The sequence below is a fragment of the Octodon degus genome, unplaced genomic scaffold, assembly GCF_000260255.1.
Source record: "Octodon degus isolate 3935 unplaced genomic scaffold, OctDeg1.0 scaffold00030, whole genome shotgun sequence".
Classification (NCBI taxonomy): domain Eukaryota; kingdom Metazoa; phylum Chordata; class Mammalia; order Rodentia; family Octodontidae; genus Octodon; species Octodon degus.
Window position 1 is genome coordinate 9,342,967 of NW_004524606.1, and position 22,493 is coordinate 9,365,459.

The 22,493-nt window shown below is 41.7% G+C and overlaps 1 protein-coding gene across 7 annotated transcripts in view; it reads right to left on the reverse strand.

Moving 5' to 3' along the window:
* Window positions 1–22,493, reverse strand: part of Foxp1 (forkhead box P1) — a 588,512-nt gene that overhangs the window by 319,193 nt on the left and 246,826 nt on the right. Inside the window, exon 1 of one of the 7 annotated variants that reach the window (XM_023713293.1) lies at window positions 5,422–5,487. The exons of the other annotated variants lie outside the window; for them this stretch is intronic. The gene's annotated coding sequence lies outside the window, so the exon portion shown is untranslated. Of the gene's footprint in view, window positions 1–5,421; window positions 5,488–22,493 lie in introns of those variants that run through there. 7 annotated transcript variants of the gene reach the window in all.

Consider the following 22,493-nt stretch of genomic DNA (forward strand, 5'->3'; position numbering starts at 1 on the left):
GTTTTCAGTTTGGGGAGCAGAGGGGGTGGAGCGCTGCTGGTGAAAGCTGCTCTCAGAATGTTTTTCACTTAGCATGTATCTACCAGATCCAGTAAGTTAAATAAAAATTTTTCATGTCAGTTGAAATAAACAATTGAAATCAAGCTCCCTAAAACACAAAGAAAGCATGTAACACATTTTACCCCACATCTATTCTTGCATTCATATACTCCCTTATACAAAATAGTGTATAATCCTTTAAGAAACATTACAAGCTGCCTCTTTCTGCCCATGTAACTGGGATCAACATATGGCACAAGTGAAAAGAAAAAACATTTGTTTATTAATTTAGATCAAGTTACTAACTGGGTACAGGATTCATTCCACATCCGTTGACCAAATGCTCATATAATTTTTTAAGATGATGAAAGCATATCACGATTTTACCAAAATGTTAATATCCTCTTGCTCACTCTTCAGAACAATATGTAATTAAGTGGTTTTAATTTTATATGAATATATCCATGCCTATCCCTCTGCCATCAGCCTTGAATGTGGAAAGGCAAACATCCTTAAGAAGAATAAAATCTCACTAGGGCTAAAAATTTTAAAGTGGCACTTGGGTGTGTACAGTCTTGGAGGAATTGATATGAGGCCAATTTATGACATTTCCACAAGCAAGTGTATGCAGATTCTTGCCATTAAGATTGGAAAAAGATGCAGGCTCTGAGTGAAATCATAATTTTCACGTTTACTGTAAGAGGAAATGGGAAGTTTTCACCATAAATGTTCATCATCTGGGTGGGGAAAACCCTAGCTCAGTGTCTTAAAATTACTATTTTGCAACCTGCCCAAAACCTTTTTGTTTTTACACAAAACAATTCAAATTGAAAATGAAAATCATGTGCCTTACTGCTGCTGTACGGGCCCAGGACTGGTTTCTGTAGTGGTGAGAACTCTGTTTCAGGGTAGGTAAGTGGCGCGAAGACAGGAAAGCAGCAGTGATGGTCAAGTGCCCAGGTAAAGCAGAGGCCTGCGAGGCAGCCCCATGCCCTGGCGGCACGCAGCATAAACACAGGAACTTGGGCGCCCAGTACTCGCCAAGCCTTACATGTAAAGCAGGTGAGCTCCAGCAGACCCCATTCCATTCCAAGCAAAAGGACCCTTTGCTGTCTCCTTTTCACACGAGGTGTTCTCCAGTGTGTATGCTCTAAACTAATTTATGTTTATCTATTAAGCTCTGTCTATTTTTTTCATGTTTGGCAGTCAGACCTATAGTATTTGACTTTGCAATGCAGATAAGATTCGCTATCAAGCAGGTCTGGCAAACAACTGGACCTCATTAAAATTTAATTTAAAAAAAACTGCTGAAAATGCCTACTTTCAGTAAAATTATCTCTAGTGCTGCATTTGAACCAGCAGACCATTTGCAGGCAAGGACCAGTCCTGTATCTCTGCTTACCTCCTCCACAGTACAGTAGGTAGGTGAACACAGAACAAAAATAGAAGCTAACTACTGACCCTCAGATCTCACATGTAATTTTTTCTAAGAATTAGTAAAATTATACAATTGACCCTCTAACTTCCATAGGCTACAGCAATACAAGAGTGGCTATATTTAATTTTCACTTATGCATAAAAAATTGGCAACAGGATATAAACTATATTCCACAAACTGTGACGCACATGTATGTTTGACCACTCATTAATTTATTTCTGCTGATTTTAACTTTCAGAAAAAGTATTGACTAGTACAGTAACCTAAAAGATATTTTTCTACTTTTGCTGAGAAAAGATTAATACTTCAACAGCTGTTTGCCATCATGCTAAATTAAATGAAATGTGTCAATATAATAGACAAGAAAATTAGGGGCAGAGCTGGGACCGGAGAGGGCCTGAGAGCTTAAAGGAATTGGAAAGGCGTAACTAGGAGAGAAATCTGAATTCTGTTTTTTTCCAAAAAGTAAAACTTCCGTTTCTAAAACTATATTTAATCAAATATATCAACTATTTACATGTATGCTTACTGGTAGTACAAGTACGAGAACTAAAATTAAATGATTATGTAAAGCTTTTAAATTTAAAAAGATAAAGGGTAAGAAAAAATATTCCCTTCCAACCCACTTGTCTTTTTAAAAATGCTGTCACTACACAAATTGCTTTTCGTTTTCTTCTTTCACTTTCCTACTGCTTTTAGGTTTAAAAGTGAGCCAAGGATACAGTATACAGAAATGACTTATTTTCCCCTCTGTCATTCTCTGTAACGGCTAAGATCCTGTGAACGCGAGAACTGTTCCACAGGCTTTTCGCCACAGACGGCAGCGGTGTCGTTTACCTGCAGCTACATGGTGCCCACACAGACAGACCATGCCTAGAGGCTGCGGCCCAGCTGCCACTGCTGAGACTCCCAGCTCAGTGCTCTGGCCTCCCTCTTCCTCCAGCTCCGGAGCCCCTCCCCCTAAATTGGGAAGTTAACTCTGTCGCGCCCTTATGTTGTAAACGCTTTGATGTTACACTCTGCCCCTCTTTTAATCTGCAATGCATAACAGAAAGTGCCAGCTGGCATGTCCTACCTGGAAGTGAGTCACAGGTAAGTGTGCTGTGATCTCATTTCACAAGACTGAAAAGTGAACAACATATGGTCTATTTTTCCCCATTAAATGTATTCCCCCTTTTCTGTCATGGCAGTTAACATAAATGATCCCCATCAGATTTTTCATTGTATTTCACAACACATAAGCACCCAAAAGCCACTCTGAAGGATGGACAACAGACACCTCAAGCTTCAGCCCTACAAATGCAGGTTGAAAATCCACAGGGAATGGGTTTCACGCACCAGGAACAGGAGGATAAGGGGAGCCAGCCTCTGGCCCCCTGAGAAGGGAGCCAGAGAGGATGACTCTAGCCAGAGACAGGATCCCTCTTTCTCCAAGGTCCAAGAACATAGCTCCAGTTTCCAAGACCTCCAAATCCTCCAACTGCACAGCATAGACTTCCTTTGTAAAAACAGATCCAAATGGGCCAATTTCCAAAAACAGTACTGCCTCTTTAAGTATGTAGTGAGTCTTAACTCATTTTGGCTTTCATGTCTTATTTTTTAACGATTTCTTAGAAAACAGAAGGATATCAACACATATTTGACTAGTTGAAAAAACTGTAACACAAGAATCATTTTATTTTCTGCACTTAAGAAAATCCTCTTACGTTGAAATCAATCCCCAAAGTGCCCCCCCCCCATGCTCTTATAACTTCAAATCCTGGCTTGGTTTACATAAAGAAAAAGGAAGGAATGTGGAAAAGAAAACAGCAGAGAAGGAAATGAAAAAATGGGAAGAAAAAAAGGAAAAACAGAAATTAAAACAGAATGGAGAACAAAGGTGAGGAAAGGAAACAGACAAGAAAGAAGAAACTGCAGAGCAGCCCAGGTCTCTGAAGTGACTCTGGACCCCACCCATGCGTGCTGGTTTACAAATACAGTGCTGAGTTTCTTTTGCTTGTCTCTGCCAAAGGTAAGTACACTAATTTGGGTCCAGCATTTCCCAAATCCCACTCCTGTCTCTGCACATAACACTTGCATTACATTCTCCTCACTCTCTGGGATCCTCACTAAAATATAATTCCTAGTTTTGGGGTCCATTCTAGTGAAGAAAAAACTTAACACCCCTTACACATAACCAGCCATGTGGTACAGGCAACCCCGGGGAGGCTGGCAGCCCCCCAAGAACCCCATACTGCCTGCCTCATTTGAAAAAATGACTCTTACCTTCTACAAAAGTAAAGCCCTGGTCATGGTCATGTGAAAATATTTTATAGGTATCCTTTAACAGCCTTTACATGTTGAAACCCAAAAACAATATTTGCTGTTTTGCCTTTGAAGCTCTAACAAAGCCTTTGTTTTAGATTTACCTTTAGTGTGCAATAAGAGTTAATAATCAAATCCATCCCAACCCCCACAAATGTTAAACAAAAAGATAAAAGAAATGCAAATAGCTATTGTCATGGAAAGTTAAAGTACCTGTCTGTATTTTTAAGTGAAAACTATTATCTCTATCAATCAAAATTTAAGAATACAATAGCGCTAATCACAGAAGGTGCTCTGACAGAGTTACTTTCCCTCATAAAAAAAAAACTATTTTACCTCTTAAAACGGAGTATAAAAGTCATATACTTACAATTAGATAGAGTATTTGTAATTTTATTATTAAAAACCTTCAGCAGCCTCACTGTTAATAAGTGCTTCTAAGTCTCTAAACTGATTTGTACCCAAGAAGACCCAAGTCCCCACATATTTTAATCAGGTTGATGAAATTTTATTTAAATTCTCTCAGTTTCCAACCTGCGGGGGAATAGCACACTCTTCTGTTGAAAACAGTTACTCAGACAGAAGCAAAGTCAACTGGAAACGAAAACTCCTTTTAGACCCTGGACACAATTCTTGTATCCTAAAATATCTTTATACAGGACAGAGGTTTCTTGGACGGTTTGCCTCATTCATTTTGGCAACTTGTTTTTCAAAATGATAAACACTGTAACCTCAAAAAGAAAGCAGAATGCCCCCACACAACCCAGAATAATCGGAGTGCACAGTGCATCAATTTCTAAGGATTTCTTAATTCATTTAAAAAAAAACACACACACACACACACAGTGTATTAGCCCCTGAGCACGGTGTTTTCTAAAGAGAATACAAGAACAAAAAATAGCAAGACTCCAGATAGTAAAACAAACAGCTCAAGATTAAAATTCCTAGAGCAAACAGTTAAGCCGGGATGCCATTGTGCAGACGAGGCTAGCTGGACGTCTCCTCCACTGTGGGGCCAGGAGCCTGTCATTCTCCCCAGCAAGATCAGCTTTCCTTCCCTCCCCACAGCCTTTCTGAGCGCGATGGCCAACATCTCTGGAGTGCTATTAATATCAATGAAAAGACGATTGGATTTCCATAGAAGAAAACCCTTCCTATCCCGGCACAGATCTTCAGGGAGGACCTGGCCTGGGTGTAGACAATGCAGCAGCAGAGTTTCCCTGCTTGCCTACAGTTTGGTCTTGCACACTGTTCGAAGGCTTGTAACAAACAATGGCAGCATTATCTGGAGGATAGTTACAAAACAGGATTTGTTAGGACAAAGAATAATAAAGCCTCTCTCTTTTCTCTCTCTCTCTCTCTCTCTCTCTCTCTCTCTCTCTCTCTCTCTCTCTCTCTCTCTCTCTCTCTCATTCCCTCCTGTATCCAGGAGCCTTTCTCTGCCACTCCAAAATTCAGCCACATTTCCTATGAGGCACCTGTACTTGTCTATTTCAAGGCAGCCGGCAACTGACAAGAGCCCAGAACCCAGGACCCAGGACTGGGGAAGACTTTCAGGAGGCGTCAGAAGGGCCTCCAAGTAGCCTCTCAACATTTGCAAAATAAAACAAAAGTATCGGCTTGGCTTGGTGCACACTTACCCGTTCATGATGAGGAGCAAAGCTTTGGGGTGGGTGAGAGAGGCGATTTTCACACAACAGAAGAAAGTTGAAAGTTTGTAAAGAAGAAACTACAGGCACTCAGCAGCCTCTGGGGCTCCCGGGCTGGCTGCGGGCGAGGAAGGGCTGAAGGTATGTGGGCTAAACACAACAAAAGCCACTGCCTCACTCTAGATTAAATATGCAGGAAGAGGCCCCTTTGCATAAACACAAACACTCAGCAAATGAATAACTGGCTCAATCAGACGCCTGCTGTGCCTGCTACCTGTCCTCCCTCCGACAGGGACGCCGCCTATTTCAGAGGACACAACTACACAGGACACAGTTCAATGCTATGTTGTGACAATAACAATTAAAATGACTGCATTCATCAGCAATTAAGAATTCACTCCTGGTGGGGTGGGCTTGGCTGGGGGTACATAGTTCTACCCCAAAGTTAGCCTGCTATACTCTAGAGCAGAGGGATTCTGCTAGGGGCTGAATTTAAATCTCTCATATTCACGCTCATATTTAATGAGACTTTTAAGTAAGCATATAGGTTAGTCCCAATTTAAGGACAGAAAAATGTTGCTATTTCTCTGATTTGGCACACCATAAACTGTACCTTTAAAAGATATATTTTAAACATGTATTTATGTAGCTTTATATAATACACACATGTATAATATACTCATAAAAATATGACATCTTGCATATGCATGCATATATGTCTGTATATGTAAGCACACATAATATGCATGCATATGAAATTAGAAAAATATATCTACAAACACACACACAAAATGCCTCTTAACTGTGTTCCTCGGTTCACTAATTATTTAAGGAAAATACTATGAGTTTTCCAAAAGTATTCCCTGAATGCCTGCCTTTCAAATGTCACCAATCCATGACCACTCATTTAAAAACATTACCCATATATTAGAAAGGATGCTTTTAACTGAGTGGCCTCAACCACTTATAATTTCAATTAAATAACATAATTACGGTCAACAATTTTCTCCATTTCGGCAGAAAATATGGCATACCTCAATATAACTTGTCCTTAGAACCCAGAAATTTAAGCAAGAAGAAAAACTGCCAGCTCTAGGAATTCTCTAATGCCTTTTCTCTGCTTCGAGTCGACTCAAACTGACCTCTGCTCTCTATTCCAGCTACATGTTGGGTTTAGTAACTTAATTATTTTTTAATAAATTTTCCAATATTAAATGATTTCAATTGAAACATAAATAAGGTTATGTTCATCTACCATTTTCCAATGCCACCCAGTACTTCAGGGGCAAATCCAGCACTGCTGTGGTGTAAGCCGCATCTATCCTGTATTCGCGCTAGCAAGGGCAAGGCACAGAGCCGCCCCGCTCCAGAGACAGCATCTCCACTCCCAAAGCCAAGCCAAATAAGGCAGCTTTCCATTTCACAAACTACTTCTATTTCATTAATACAACACTATTTTCTGCTCACATAATTCTGCCATAAAAATAAAAAATAATCACATCAAAGATTTTTTTTTAAATTTTCTATACAAAACCAAAACAACCTACTTCAAACATATAATATGGAAGATTTTGAACAGAGAAACAAAGTGAAGAGGTTCTGAAAATCCCGAAGAATAAAACACAGGTGCTCTGAGGAGGACCCTGCAGAAACTGAAGGTTCTGATTTTGCTCACTCTTTTGCCTTGAAGTGACCTTCTAAACAAGGTGTTAGATAACCTGCCTTCATGGGCGACAGTGATCTAACCTTGATGCAAACAAACCATAGAACAAAATTTAATCAGTATATCACTGTGCAAAAGCCTTTGTCCATCCCCACGGAGCGACTAATGACTGTTTTGGCAGTTCTAGCGGGTAGTTATACTTCCCAGCTCATCCATATCTCATACTGGTTGAGCAAGCTAATGGAAGTGCTGTTAGTGGAATCCAATATTAATGCCCTGTATCATGCAAACCTGGATGCCGCTGAATATATTACACAATTATGGGCGGTATCTAATTCCATAGGTAGTAGATACTGTACTCCAAATTAATATTTTAATGAGCAAAATGAAATAAAGATGACAGTCCTGGTAAGGGATCCATGCACTGTGGTCCAGCTAAGCTCCTTGCTGGAAGAGCGCCGGATATAGGAGCAAACAGCGCAGACACAGGGATTGTGACAAAAATCTGTATGCAAGCTTTAGATGCTGAGTGACATACTGATGCACAGAGTCAGAGATGTCACCCTCACACAAGCGCCACTTGCCGTAAGCTTGAGAGAAAATGAAGGGGGAGTATAGAGGGGGGCGTAGTTTCAGCAAGACCTCCAGAAAATAAACAGGGTGTACAGTTTCAAAGCCTTCAGACACAGACATTTCATTGTTCAAGCCAATTATCAGCGGAAAATAATAACAACAGATGGATTCAGAGTCACTGACTTTTCATATGCACTTCATCTCGGCGGAACAGATGATGAAACGCGAGAGCTATCTCAAAAAGGCAAAACATCTTGCAGTAAAAGAACTCTACAGTCCAGATGGGGACCTTCTAAGGCTGCTGATTATCTTCTTATAATGTTGTAAGATAGACTTACTAAAACATTTCAAGAACTGATCAGATATGATGCGTACAATGGCTTCATTATTGGAAGGAGTCGCCTCAGACTTGTGACTAAACCCGGCAGAGATTTCAATAAGGTTAGGACTGCAAGTTTCCTGTTTTCTCATCAGGGACGTCAGGTTCCAAGTAAAACTGGAAATCCGTGCACCACAGGAGAATGAACCATCGCCCAAGCACTCCATATCCGTGCTCGCCTCTCATTTGAGCAAAGGGAAAAAGATAAACTGGGGCTGTGAAAAGGACATTAAATTATTCTTAAGCGCTTTATCGTGCTGGCAAAGGGGAAAATAGCTCTAAAGCAATTCCTTATTAAAAGGATTCAGTGATAAAATATTATTCTTCCTACACAGTTAGAACATCTTAAATATCCCTTGGTGACTGCAAAAGATAATTTGCTTTTAGTAGGAAATAAATATAAGTTTCAATGGTGGGGTGATAAACAGTTCTAATAAATGCAAACCAAACTCTCAAGCAAAACCAACCAACCTATACCAACCCAATCTCAGTCCCTAGGTCTCACCAAGTCAGACTCCCTAATGTAATTAAAACTCAGGAGGTAAAGCATTTGAACTTTACTGAGAACCTACAGTAAGTAAAGAAAAAGTTAAGTGGTCAGATAATCCCCACAGAAGTAACAATGTATCTATTCTGTCTGTCTACATAGCTATCCCCATCCATCCATCAACTCCATCCTTATAAGTTTGCAAAAATATTTCTCTGCATTGACTTAAAATGTGGCTGATATCAGTGTGCTAAGAAAAGAAAGCTGATCCTCCTACTATTTACTAACACTTAAGATTTAAAAAATATTTTTATGAACACACTGTTGACTTCACAAGTTTATAACGTAAGTTAAGAAAAAATATATATATATATATATATATTTTCCCCCAGCAAGGCTTTTCTTTCAAAGTGCTCTAACAAAAGTAAATTCATAGCAGAACACACAGGCATGAAGAAAATATCGCCAAGGGCAAAATTCTGCAACTGCTTTAAGAAGCAAACAAGAACACAAAAGATGTGTAATACAACCATCTGGCTCTCCTCATACTATATCAATGCCTCAACTTCTTCCCCACCCCCTTATCCAGCCCACACCAATGCCACAAAACCAAATGGCTTCACTTATGTTTCCTGCACAGCAAATTTACACAATGCACTTAGGATGCAAAAGTTGGGTTTTACACACAAACTAGTATCTTTCTAGATTCCTCCACCTCGATGATTTCACTGTCACTGTTAAGATATTCAGAGTAGGACTTCTCTGAAAAACCACTAAGAACCTCACCATGAAAAAGACGGCCTCGCACACCTATCTTCTCAGTCTCAAAGGAACCACCCTGCAGAACCTGCGTCTCTGCCGCCTCCTGTTTTCTGCCAGCATCAGACTTTAGATTGAACATATGAAATAAAAATAGATCCCTAAACTTCTCCCAATCAAAACCTTTACCTTCCATGTGGCTCAAAACTCTGACTTGTGTGCCTCACTATTAGTTAAAATAACTGCACTGCTTTTTAATCGCTGCTCTTGTAAGGCAGCATGCTCTTTGGAATGTTTTCAGTGTACAAACATTTAGTAAACAACCACTGTGGAGTCAGGAGCCCACCTCCATGGCACACTAAACCAGGAACTCTTGTCATTTACAAAAAAGCTTCAGTATGGCAATATATATATTTCCTGGCAGAAATTAAGGATATTTCAAAGTTAGAGCATATCTCTAATGACCCAAATGCTTCCAACAGATGAGAATTACAAATTTTTATTACATAATTCCATTTGGACAAAATCAATAAAACATACTAAGGGCTTCTCACCAAGGGGCAACAAGGAAGGCCAAGATGGCTTCCTAGGCAAACATTCTTCCTGGCTCTATAGCGACCAAGAGTTTCAGTGAGAAGATTTGGAAGGTGGAGGCCGGCTATGGTTTGCTTCCATTTCCGCAGTAACACTGGACTCCCCAACGCTGCATCCCTCTCTGCTTCCCAGGAGAAGGAGCCCTCACCTTATTTAGCAAAGCATTCATGTCTGGTCCAATTCTGGGCATTTCTATCCAAGAGGCCCTGTTCTGGACAGCATCAGTTATCTGGGGGAAACACCCACATCAAACCCAACCACTGGGTGAGGCATTCCACTAGCTGGGTAGACCTGGCATCTGGCCACCAGACCCAGCTCAGGCCGCCAACCGGGCCAGGCTAGCACAGCTGGATCCAGACGACGGTATCTAAAGACGCTCTTTCCATGGACACACCTGGCTTTCTGCAGGTCTCGTCTATGGCAAAATGGATTTAATTTGCTTCTGGGAAGTTCGGTTAGCAGATAAGACAAGTTGTATTAGCCTGAACTGCGCAATTCACTGTGGACAGAACATCAGCATATCAATGCTACAAAGGCAGGTGGTCTGTCTGACTTGCTTTCTTTGTTTTTCTAATTTTATGTATTTGATACAGGGTCTCACCATGCAGCCCGCACCCATAGTGATCCTCCTGTTTTAGCCTCCCCAGTGCTGGGATTCAGGCCTGGTCTTGGTGGCCAACTCGTTGTACCTGGGGCAGGGACAGCACAGCACGTGGTACCAGGGATTGAACCTGGGTTCTTGGGCTTGCCTAGACAGGTGCTTAGACTGCTGAGCTATCTCCGTGGCTCTGACTTACTTTCTGTAGCCCAAGGTAGCAGAACAGCTCCACATGGACAGTTCAGTGATTTATGACTGAGCTGCACAAAGCCATTCCTGTATCGTACTCCAGCTCATCAGCTGCTATTGAAGGTACAACTGATAACAACATAAGGAGAGACCACAAGTGACTCTGCAGCTAAATTTCATGAATATGGTGACACTCGTGAATGAAGCCAGGTACGTTGTGTGCATGGCTGGAAAACTGTTGACCAACCTTTCCAGGAAATAACTGACCTCACCCCTTACCTGAGGGCTCTCCCAGAACTCCCTCCCCAATAGCCCTTCTCTACTAGACCCTAAACTGCAAACTTGGCAGCTGTGTGCTCAAAGCACCTGCAAGTGGCTTGGAAGTAGAAATGCATGGCAGCAGACAAAGCCCAAACATGAGGCAACTTTTCCTGGCACCTTTTCATCCCACTTCCCTTCCCATGCCCCTCTTCCTGAATTCCCTGACATTTGCAGACCTCAGCTCCCGTTTACACTCAACTGTGACCCCACACAAGGCTTTTCCAGAGCTTAGTCTTGGCTCCCACTAGAAACGCACTCAAAAAGGCCAAGAGAACTGCGAAGCAGGCTGGAACCCACACTCTAGGCTCCTCACCTGGTAAAGAGCCCATACTAAGAGGATGCTACATTTATCCATGATGGCATTAGAAGATTTCAGCTTTTGGACTACTAAGTTTCCCTGACCGCCCTACAAATATGGTCGAGGAGCAGGGATACCACATAGACATAGCACGGATCTATATACACAATGCTGCTTCACAGTACTGAAAGGAAGTGTGCCTGAAACAACCACGGTTGAAACGTGCAGATGACTTCGACACAGCTGCCCAAAAGGTCCCTAACTAAAACTATTGTTGGGGCCAGAGAGATAGTTCGGTAGAATAAGCGCTTGCCTGGCAAGTGCAAGGGCCTGGCTTCAATCCCCAGTTCCACCACAAAAAGATAATAATAATAAAACTGTTGCTGAATATGTCTCCTCTCCTATCATGCAGAAGTAGCAGGGATCAGGTAAGGCCATTGTTCAAGCTGAGTGTAAGCTGCTGAAGACATTATGTGTCCATTCTGAGGAATCAGGGATTCCAGCTCCCCTTAGAGTAAGCTGCTAGTATGCAGGTGAGTCAGGAAGATTCAGCCTCCAATGCCTTTGCACCCCTGCTTCTGCATCTGTGAAAGGACTTTCAAAATGAAAGAATGCGTAGCCGCATGCAGTGCCACATGTCTGTAATCCCTGTGCTTTGGGAGGTTGAGACAGGAGGATCCCAAGTTTAAATCTCACATGGACAATTTAGCAAAACTCTGTCAAATAAATAAGACTAGGGACATAGCCCAGTGCAAAGGCCTGAGATTCAACCCTTACTACCACAAAGAGAAAAAGAGACAGAGACAGAAAGACAGAGAGGTAGAGAGATAGACACACATATATATAGAGACAGACATAGAGACAGAGACAGAGACAGAGACAGAGACAGAGACAGAGACAGAGACAGAGACAGAGGGTGGGGGTAAGAGAAAACCAGCCAGCCTTTTTACAATTCCACCATGACAACTACAGTTTAGCATAATAAAGAAGCAGCAGCACAATAGGCTACCAATGATTGACACCTATCCCTGAGTAGAAAGCAGGCTATCAAGTAAAAGTGCCAAAAACAGACCAATAGGGAAAATTAGAAAAGATGGGGGAAAGGATGAGAGTATCACAGGACAAGTATCTGTGCTTCTGAGTGCTTCCCTGGACTGCCGTGTTGCAGTGTAAGGATGATAACATGTCCTCCTGCACACAATCATTTATAGGTTAGAACAGCATAGGCTTCGCCAGTGTAGCTTCAAGTGCCCAAGTTTAGAACTGAGTTCTGCTACCTACTAACCTCGTGAACTCAGGCAAGTTGCTTCCACTCTCTACCTCTCATTATGTGCGTCTATAAAATGGGATTAATTACAGCGTACAATGTGCTCTTAAGAAATAAATGAATTAACAGGAAAAGAGGCTTACATTGGTATCAGACCGCTCACAAAGAATGCAAAAGGGAGTGACAGGCATTGTTATTTAGACCAGGATGATACAACAGGTAAACCTAACACTTCCTGTGCCTCAGTTCTGTCCTCTCTGCACACTACTGGTAGCACCTGGTCATCATCTGTGCTACAATCTGGAGAAATAGGGCAGAATGCATGTTAGATTTTAGATATCTTTCAAACAACACAGAAAGGAAATCAAAATTCTTATTCTTCCTCTCAACATTAAGTGACAAATCACTGATTTAAGACTTGAGTCTCATCTACCTCCAAATGAGGGAACTCATTAGTTACGAAAAGGTTACTCCCCACAGTGGCCACGGACAGAGGAAAGAAGCCAGAGGAAACTGGGCATGGTGGTACAGGCCTGTTCTTTCAGCCTCTCTGGAAGGCTGAGGCAGTAGATCGCAATTTGTACCCCAGCCCGGGCAGTGTAGCAACTGTGCACAAGCCTGTGGCACCGAGAAGAATCTGGTCTGGAACCTATCCATATTGAAACACATTTTCTTGAACTTTTCAAGTCTGTGCGTATAGATTCTGTTACTGATTTAGGATCTTAAACAGTTTGTTTATTTTTAAAATGCCTTTCAGTTCACCTCTAATAGCATGTTTCTTTGACTTGGCTGAACTATGCCTCAGAAGAATTACAAGCGGGAATATGGCTGGGTAAAAGGTTCAGAGAACTAATCCACACTTGGTCCATGTAAAAAAAATTAAAAAAAAAAAAAAAGGCTCCTATTTTCTACATGGAAACAAGCTTCTTTACATGAACCAGCCTCTAAGTTAGCTGCTAAGGGAGCTTTCCCACCACATAGTCTTCCATGTACTTCTTCACTTGAGTGAGGGAAGGGTGACAGAACCACCTCCTGGTTATATCAAGGAACTTTAACAGTGATAGAAAGAAAGATAATGAAAGATAATGATGGTGACAATCACAACAATGAAAGAAGCACAAATGCCACAGGAGAAAACAGAGGGGTAGACACAGCATAAGAACAAATTTGAGATAAACTGAGGAAATGTCTTATGCCTTCCATGACTAAAATTCAGATTTGTCCAGCAGCAATTGTGTGACTCAAAACTTAAGTGGAAAAAAAAAAGGCTTAAGTGGGGAATATATCAGATAAGAGAGAAGAGCAGAAAACATGTGAGCCAGGCACAGTGGTTCACGCTGGGAATCTGAGCACTTGGGAAGCTGAGGCTGGAGGAGCTCCATGAGTCTGAGGCCAGTCAGGGCTACGTGGGCAAGCTCAAGGCCAGGATGAACTACAGTGAGACTCTGCCTCAAAAACAAAACAAAAAAACATTTGAGGGCTGAAGGGTGGGAGAGAATCCTTCGAATGACTGAAGTCATGCAGATGGTAGGAACCCATGCACTCAGAGGAGGGACATCAGCTTCTGATTACCAACAACTCATATAGCAGTGGCCAGAGAACGCAGCCTCTGAGAAAGGTCAATCACTGAGGACGCTTCACAGCAGGATCTTCTGAACCACAGAGGGGCCAGAGAGCAGAAGTAGTCCGAAATGTCTGAAGACTCTACCAGGATATTCCATCCAAAGCTAGTATGCAAGGGGCATCACTTTGTTCTTCAACAATGCCCCTCACTTCCCAGCTGTAGGCATCTTGTCTCTGCATTTAGGTTTTGCTCCTTTAAAAATTCCTTTTCATCAGCTGTGGTTTTAAGTAGCAGAAAAGGAGATACTTCCACATACTCATTAAGAAGCAACCAAATAGATAGGGGCCAGGGAGATGGCTCAGTGGAATAAGCGCTTCCCTGGCAAGCACAAGGGCCTGAGTTCAATCCCCGGTTCTGCCAAAAAAAAAAAAAAAAAGAAACAACCAAATAGAAAGAACATTTCATTAGATGGCAAGAGTACAGTTCTGCTGCAAGTGAGCTGGCTAGAATTTGGAAGGTCCCTACCTCTCCAGACCCAGCTCCTCTCTGGTAACAGGGGCAGTACTTAGCTAATACAGACTGGTTATCGGAGTAAGGCATGAAAATACTGAAATACTTACACACTGAGTGGGAAGCAACTGTTGCACCAGGTCTTGTAAATACCTTGACCTCTACCCTGAACTTCCCAGGATCCTCCTAGGCATGGTGAGGTTGCAGCAGAGCCTCCCAGGACTACAGCAGCTTTCCTCCTTCCCACTGCCTGTGCTGAACTTGAGAGCATTTCTGATCATTGCCTTAACCCCCAAAATTCCCTTTTTTCAAGACAAAAATGGGAAGATTTGATTATACCATGCAGCCACCAGGGCCCAGGGAGAGATAGGACCCAGAGAAGCCGAATAAGCTAATGACCTGTGGGCCCCAGGAGATGTGCCCTCCTTCACAGGAAGCAAGTGTGGAAAATCTTCCTAGGGCAAATTCTTACAGTTGAATTTCTTTCTGAAAGCTGGAAAGAAATGTAACATTCGTGAAGCAATTCTTAAAGTGAAATCCTAAGGCTCAGGGAAATCACCAACACATGTAAACAAATTATATTTACCATGGAAATTCTAATAGCTCATATATTCTACTTCTGTTTTGACAACCCTTTAGGAAAAGGAACACTTCACTGTTCTATGTTCTAAACTTCTGCAGTACAGTTGAGGCACAAAACATGCTGAAATGCATGCAAAAAAAGAGAAAATGCAGCTTGTGACTCTTTCCTCCAACTCTCTTACACCTTCTAGGCCACCGTTACTCAAAAGTCACCCAGACATTCTGCTGACTGCCATGACGCCACACTGTCACTCGATCAGGTGTGGGCACCACATGGTATGAATAAATACTTATCCACAACTGCATATTAAATGGGAATTCTCAAAGGCGGGCTCCTGAGACAAAGACGTTTCTATACAGAAATATTAACTAAGAATTTAAGTAAATGGCCCCACTGGAAAAAAAAAGTTCTGAAGTAGCAATATAAACTATATTTAATAGCAACAAAAAATATTTTTCTTTTGGGAAAGCAATTTGGGCTTCTAAAAGTTACTGCCTTTCACGTGACATAGTACAGTATGGCTGAATTCTTTCATTTCCTAAAACACAGATGCCAGGACCAAAACTCTACTTTGTCACAGTTAATTTTTTTAATTAATCTTCCCCCAAATACAATACTCAAATAAGAAACTATTTTGGTACCTTTTCTCCCCCACAATTGTTATTTTCTTAAGCACTTGAGTATAACACGTCCCAAAGAACATATGTTCCCAAGGAAGAAAAAAAACCAGGCTCTAGAACTAATACACAATGAAAAATAAATTTAAAGCAGCCTTCTGGTCTGACATAAGAATATAAAAATGATATGAGCAAGAACAGCTTAGTTTACATACTTTTCAGTCACAGCTGCTGCTCCGAAACCACAATACCTTTAAAATGACATTTGAAGGAAACAGATACGGAGTGGTTTAACCATAGTTAGATGTAGCTAACGCTGCACTGAGGGGTTTTTCTTCTCTGTGCATGTACTTTATATAACCCGAATACTGGCACAATGAAGAAGAAAAGAGTGATCCATTTAAAAAACAATCTAATGATAAACAGTGAATTACAGTAATTCTATCCACAAAGGTCCTTCTTTCCCTCCCTCCCTTTTCTCTTAAAGTCACTAGACTTAAACATCAAAATAGAGTTTCAGGGACAGAAGGAACAAGTCCCCTCTTCTTAGTTAATATTTCATTGGGTGCTGAAACCTTCTTGGCCAGAACCTCTGTGCCTCTACTAATAAGCACACAAGAGGCTCCTATCTTTGCATGAGATTCAGCCTCTTCCCTGAATAAATGAAAATAACATACAATTAAATCAGATGATTCAATTAATAAATTACTTCAGTGGACCTTGCAGGCCAAGTCCTATTTAATTACATAATTTAAAAAATATTTGCACATTGCAATCACCGAAATTGGCTTTGAGGTTTCATAATACACACTTAACACTTGAGTTAGAGAACAAATTTATTTAATAAATGCAATCCTAAGTGCTAGAAGGCCACAACACTCATACTGCAAAATCACTTAGCACATCCTCAGAGAAAGCAAATAAACTTTTCCACTATTTAGACGTAGGCTGCTGGTGAATGTCAGGAGAGGCGAGCTGATTTTTGTGTTTTCTCTCTCATGTGTAGCTTGTAAATCTGACCATGTGGAGAGGTGATTAGAAAAGGGCTAATGGACAAAATGGCTCCAGTTAAAGATAAACTAAGGTGGGAGATGTCAAGGACTCAGTAGTGAAAGCCTCCTTTAGAGTGAAACAAAGAGGAATCATGCTGGCTCCCCCCCATGTTTCACTTCTTGGCACACCAAAACACGCCATAAATTAGCATGGTTACTGAGGGTAGAGATGCGTTCCATTAGGAAAGCACACAGAAACTCAGGGGTGAGGAGGACGTTCATAAAAAGGATAGAATTACAGGGTATCCAAAAGAGCACAGAAACAGTTCCAAATGACTCTATTCCCTTGGGTTTTATTGGGGGCCATGATACTGCCACTGAGTGAATTTTCTAGAACACCACTTGACAGCCTCAGCACCACACCTTGTTTTCCTTCCACATCTTGACAGGAATTTTTCTCAGACACATACACTTTCAGATACCTATTGTATACTTTATACCCACAAAGGCCTACCTCAGAGCTTTATAACTACATGGGGCTGACATTCTTTATACCAAAAGTCCCCAGACTACCACAACAAACACTGTATTTGGTTATTGTTTGTGGATTTTCTTTAAGATTTATATCAAGAAATATATGTTCCACCTGCCTTCTAGAAGTTTCTATTCTTTCCTCAATAAAGACTTTTACTTGATGTACATTAAATGCTAGTTAAAAGAGCATCCAAAGTTGTGAGATTTAAGAATTTTAATTACAGTTTAAATAAAAGATTGTGATGCCACTTTGTTCAATCATGAAACAAACAATTCTTTCAGTCCTGCACTCTCTCCCCCCCACCTTTCTGAAATGTCTGTAAAGGAGTCTATCCACAGAATTTCCACTGGTTCCCCTCCTAATGCCCTTCGGCCCTTGGCACATCACTGAATCCTTTGCGGCCAAGGTCTCTTGGTTTTCAACCACTTCTGATTTCACTTGTGGGTTCCTTTGCAGCAGCTCTCCATCTTCTCAGGTGGTCCCACATTCAAGCAGTCTCCTTCCCTCTCCCATCTGAGGCTCTCCACTCACTCACCGCCCACCACTCTAACAGCAGCTTCCCCCTTCCATCATATTCTCCTGCATTCTTAGTGAACACAAACACCTTCAACTTCTTCCCCACTTCCAATAACAGTCTACAGTCTCTTATCTATCTTAATATTTTTTTAGAAAAAAAATCAAAATCCGACTCTCTACCGCTTTCAAAGGTGGGGGCCTGGAGTTCCTCTCAGAAGGGGTTTCCCTGTCACCCTTGCAGGCTTCCGACCATGGCGCAGTGTGCGCCCTGCAGGTGGAGACCAACCACAAATCAGCGCAGTACTTATTTCTGTACATCCCAGGGCCCACAGCAAGAGTGGCTGGTGCTCTTGCAAACAGGATGGACATGGCTGGGTAGGATCTCTTGGTTCTTGGTTTGCAAGATACCTTCACTGCCAAGCTGCCAGTTCCATATGCCCAGTCTGGCCATGATGCAGTAGCTTAGGAGCTGTCGGCCTTCAGGTCATGAGGCTCAGTCAGAGCCATATGTCCATGTCACTGTTTTCATCAACCTCCTTCTTCCCTTTTTTAGCAGAGTCTCCCGAAGTTGTTTATGCTGGCTTCCAGCTTGCCATGCCCCTGCCCCAGCCCCTGAGTGGTGCACCACCAGACCAGGCCTAGGTGGCATCTTCCTGATCAAGAACTAGAGGATATGGTCTTCTCAGCTATTGCAGATGTGCCCATATGCCATGCTGCCAGTCAGAAACAAGGGTCTCTGTCTTGCCTCACTGGACACACAGGGCACCTGGACTCCTGTAACTGCATTCTGAAGGCTATGCCCTGTCTTTCAACTTGCATTCTTTAAATCTACCCAAATGGAAGACAAACTATCCTTGTAAAATTCCAATCCGAAAACTAGCTTCCACTTGCAGATATCTGGGATGCTCCCATCCACCCTGCACAGATGTAGCCCCTACTAGACCATACTGCTCCCTTCTGCCCCATTTAACTGGGGCACACAGGCCACTTCCTTCAAGAAGTGTTCGCTAACATCTCTTTAGACTGCCGCTCCCTTTATTTCTTCCATTTGTACGATGTTCCTCAAGTACAGGAGTGATTCCATGTTACAGCGGTCTGCTTAATAGTTTCTCCTGCTAACCTTTATGTCCAGTCTACAAAAGGTACTTAATAAGCCTTCAATGCACAAAGTTGAATTCTAGTAAACAAACTTAATAACAATTTTTCTTTCTTTGGTTCCTTCACAAAATCCAATCATCTTCATCTCAATGCGTTTGCTTGCTACAATTGTTCAGCAACACGCAGTCAAGCAGATCGTGTCTGCATAGTATTTGTTCACGCCTCTGAAGGTAGAATAAATGTATCATAGCTGATGTTTCTGTGAATGACAGATATAATTTGAACAAAAACTCTTACGTTCCTTTGAAGTAAAATCACCTTATTGTTCATAATACAGTGCAAAGGAAATAGAATGAACAAGGAAGCTATAAGAATTTAATCTAATGGACTTTATAAATAAGAACTAAGATTCACTATGCACCAAAAATGTAATTATCTTCCCCCTACTAGCACCCGAATTTAGACTCTGCACACACACACGCACACACACACACACACACACACACACAGCTTTCTGGTTATAAGACAACTTTGCATTAAGTTCTCAGATGAGTTGTAATACCCTTCTCTCCCCCGAAACGTGGTCTGCTTAACTTCGGCTGTAATGATACCATCACGCATCTCACCTCAATCAGCTCAAACCTCACAAGCAGTATTGCAAAGCAGTATGGAAGGAGAGCGGTCATGGATGAAACCAGGGACCTCTAATCCTTGTCCGATTTGGTAATGGCATTAAAACATGAAATCTGCTGCCAACCAGCCTCAACCCCCGCCTCAAAAAATGGCACCTGGGGGCCGGGGAGATGGCTCAGTGGAATAAGCGCTTCCCTGGCAAGCGCAAGGGCCTGAGTTCAATCCCCGGTTCTGCCAAAAACAAAAAAATGGCACCTGTTAAGTTACCGAAAGATAAAAGCTAACCTCTGGAAATGCGAAACAACCAGTCAAGCTACACATGATCCATAATGGCACAGAACATTCTTTCTGTCTGGGGTAGAGATATTTAGAGGCCTAGAAAAATCAAAAGAAATTTGTTGCTGGTGGTATAATTAAAGGTACATTCTTATCTTCTTTCTCGTGATTGTGAGTAGGCTGAGTCACTTAACTTCTACAATCTTTGATTTTTCTATCTATTAAATGGGGTAAGAAGATCTGTATGTTTTACATTCATGGGTCAGATTTTTATTTTATTTGTGTCTGTAGATGGAAGAGTGTGAACTAGAGATGATAAGTTCCTACATTCACTCATTCAGCAATCCATTCATTGGTTTAGTGAACTCCACACTGTTATAGGGAATGTAACTACCAATAAAACATGTCTCCTGACCTCAAGGAGCTCAAAGTCAAGATCTGAGCTGGCCAAATAGTAGTCATTAGCTACATGAGGCTCTACATTTAAAGTAATTAAAACTAAATAAAACTAAAAATTCAGTTCTGTCATTGCACTAGTTGAGTTCCCAAGGCTCAGGAGTCACATATGGCAAGCAGCCAGCACCGTGGATAGTGTAAAAGACATTTGCATCACTGCAGGAAATTCTACAGCCAGCACTGGCCTAGAGGGCCAGGACTGCCCAGCAGAGTTAACAGGTGCATTTCAGCATTCTATAATGGCAAGCTGGCAGGAGCAAAGATTTTCTCATGAAGGTGACACCCTTTAAGAATCAGAAGGTTCTGTTTCTTTAGCATGCAAATGGGAAGAAGAGTGCCCGCATGTAAAGGCATAGAGCCATCTGTGGCACTCTGAGTTCCAGGAGGGCGAGCTACCTGCTGGCAACCCAGTGAGTGTTTTAGGAAGCTGTGCTAAGAGGTAAGCCAGGGAGAAATGATTGCAATCTGATTTCAAAGCCTCACCAATCAAACCTGGAACTAGGATTCACTTCAGAAGACAAACACTGTGCTAGCAGGGTGATCATTGAATATTATTTTGTAGAAAACCTGTCATGCTAACCAAATAGAGCACTGACTGGAAATTCTGATACACAGGAGAACTCCTCAAGAAAGCCCATGAAAGTGTTGATGCTAAACCCTAACCTCAGCTGATTCTAATCCATTTCTGGGTGTGGGACCACAGGGCACAGGAATCCTGTCCCAGCAACACTTTTTCACTGACTACATGGACTTTGACTCTCTGAGCTTCGATTTCATCAGAGAAAGCTAAACTAGAACTAGGTGCTACCAAGTGGCTCCTCTAGTTTAAAGATTCTAAAGTATGTTCTCCACAACAGAAATTATACATATAATGTATAATGATTTCCCATATATATATATATATATACATATATATATATGTATAGAGAGAGAGAGACAGAGAATATTATAACATTTTCTCTGCATTCAAAAATATAATCCTGAGACTGTATATATATATTTAAGACATTCCATATAGATTCCAAAACTTGTGGCCATCTTGCTCACTTCTGTATTCCAGTTAGTCATCAAAGAAACATACTGAACATATAGTTTAACTATGAACGCAAATGTTATTGTGTATTTCTTCTGCAATATTAAAATGAAAGTGGCAAACTCCAATGCCCATAGGACAGAGGCTCACAGCAATCAGCAAATCAGAGAACAGCAAAATCGTGTCCCACCCAGGGGGAAGCCACTACCCAGCTCCAGGAGACACAGCTGTCACCCGGGACAGCAGCCCCACCACGACTCTCTTTCGCGAAAGCCCAAAATCCAAACTTGTTTTAGGTGGAGTCACTTCACATTTAAACAATAACTCAAATTATTTTCAAGTATTCTACAGACCAAACACAACAGGCCTGAACCTGCCAGTTTATGCTGTGCCCTAAAGCATGCCATCTTTCTGGAGCTTTTAAACCACAGAAGCATAAGACATGTGTAAAATAAGAAAGAAATCCTCTTACGCCTCTAAGACAGTGTGACGGGCGGTTTGAGAGTGAGCACGTACGAGTAGTAATCCTGGCCCAGCACTTGGCACTATCTTTATGCCGAGTGCCTAGAAAGAAATCTCCTGCAGATGGCATTTGCTCCTGTGAAACATCTGTGGGGCAGAATGGAGAAGAAAATACCCAATAAATGAATTCTCTGGGTACCAAATATCAGGTGAGCTTTAGCATCTAGCGAGAAAAATGTGACCATTCACATGCTGCTGATAGCAGCATGTATCTGTCTCTCACTGTATAAAACAGAAAAAAATGTTTATTTGGCACCAACAGCACTCCTTCTTCCTTTCAAACAAAGGAAAACCTTTTCATTACACCTCTTTTTAAAAACCACATTTCTGAACGTCTGGCACACAGTAGAAGGATGAGACCAAGTGTACACGGGCTATGCCACTGCCCTCTTCTGCAAAGCATAATGAAATGTGCTCTCCTGCTACCGCATCATCTTAGCCCAGAATCAAGAGCAAAGAAGAGTCCCTGATAGACTGAAGCAGAGGAGTGGTCCTGTGCATTACTCACGGGGACTGCCTAAGAGAAAAATGTAAGAGAAAAACATACAAAGAGCCCAGATGAAAAACAAGAATCAAATAATAATTAAGGATGCTCTTTCC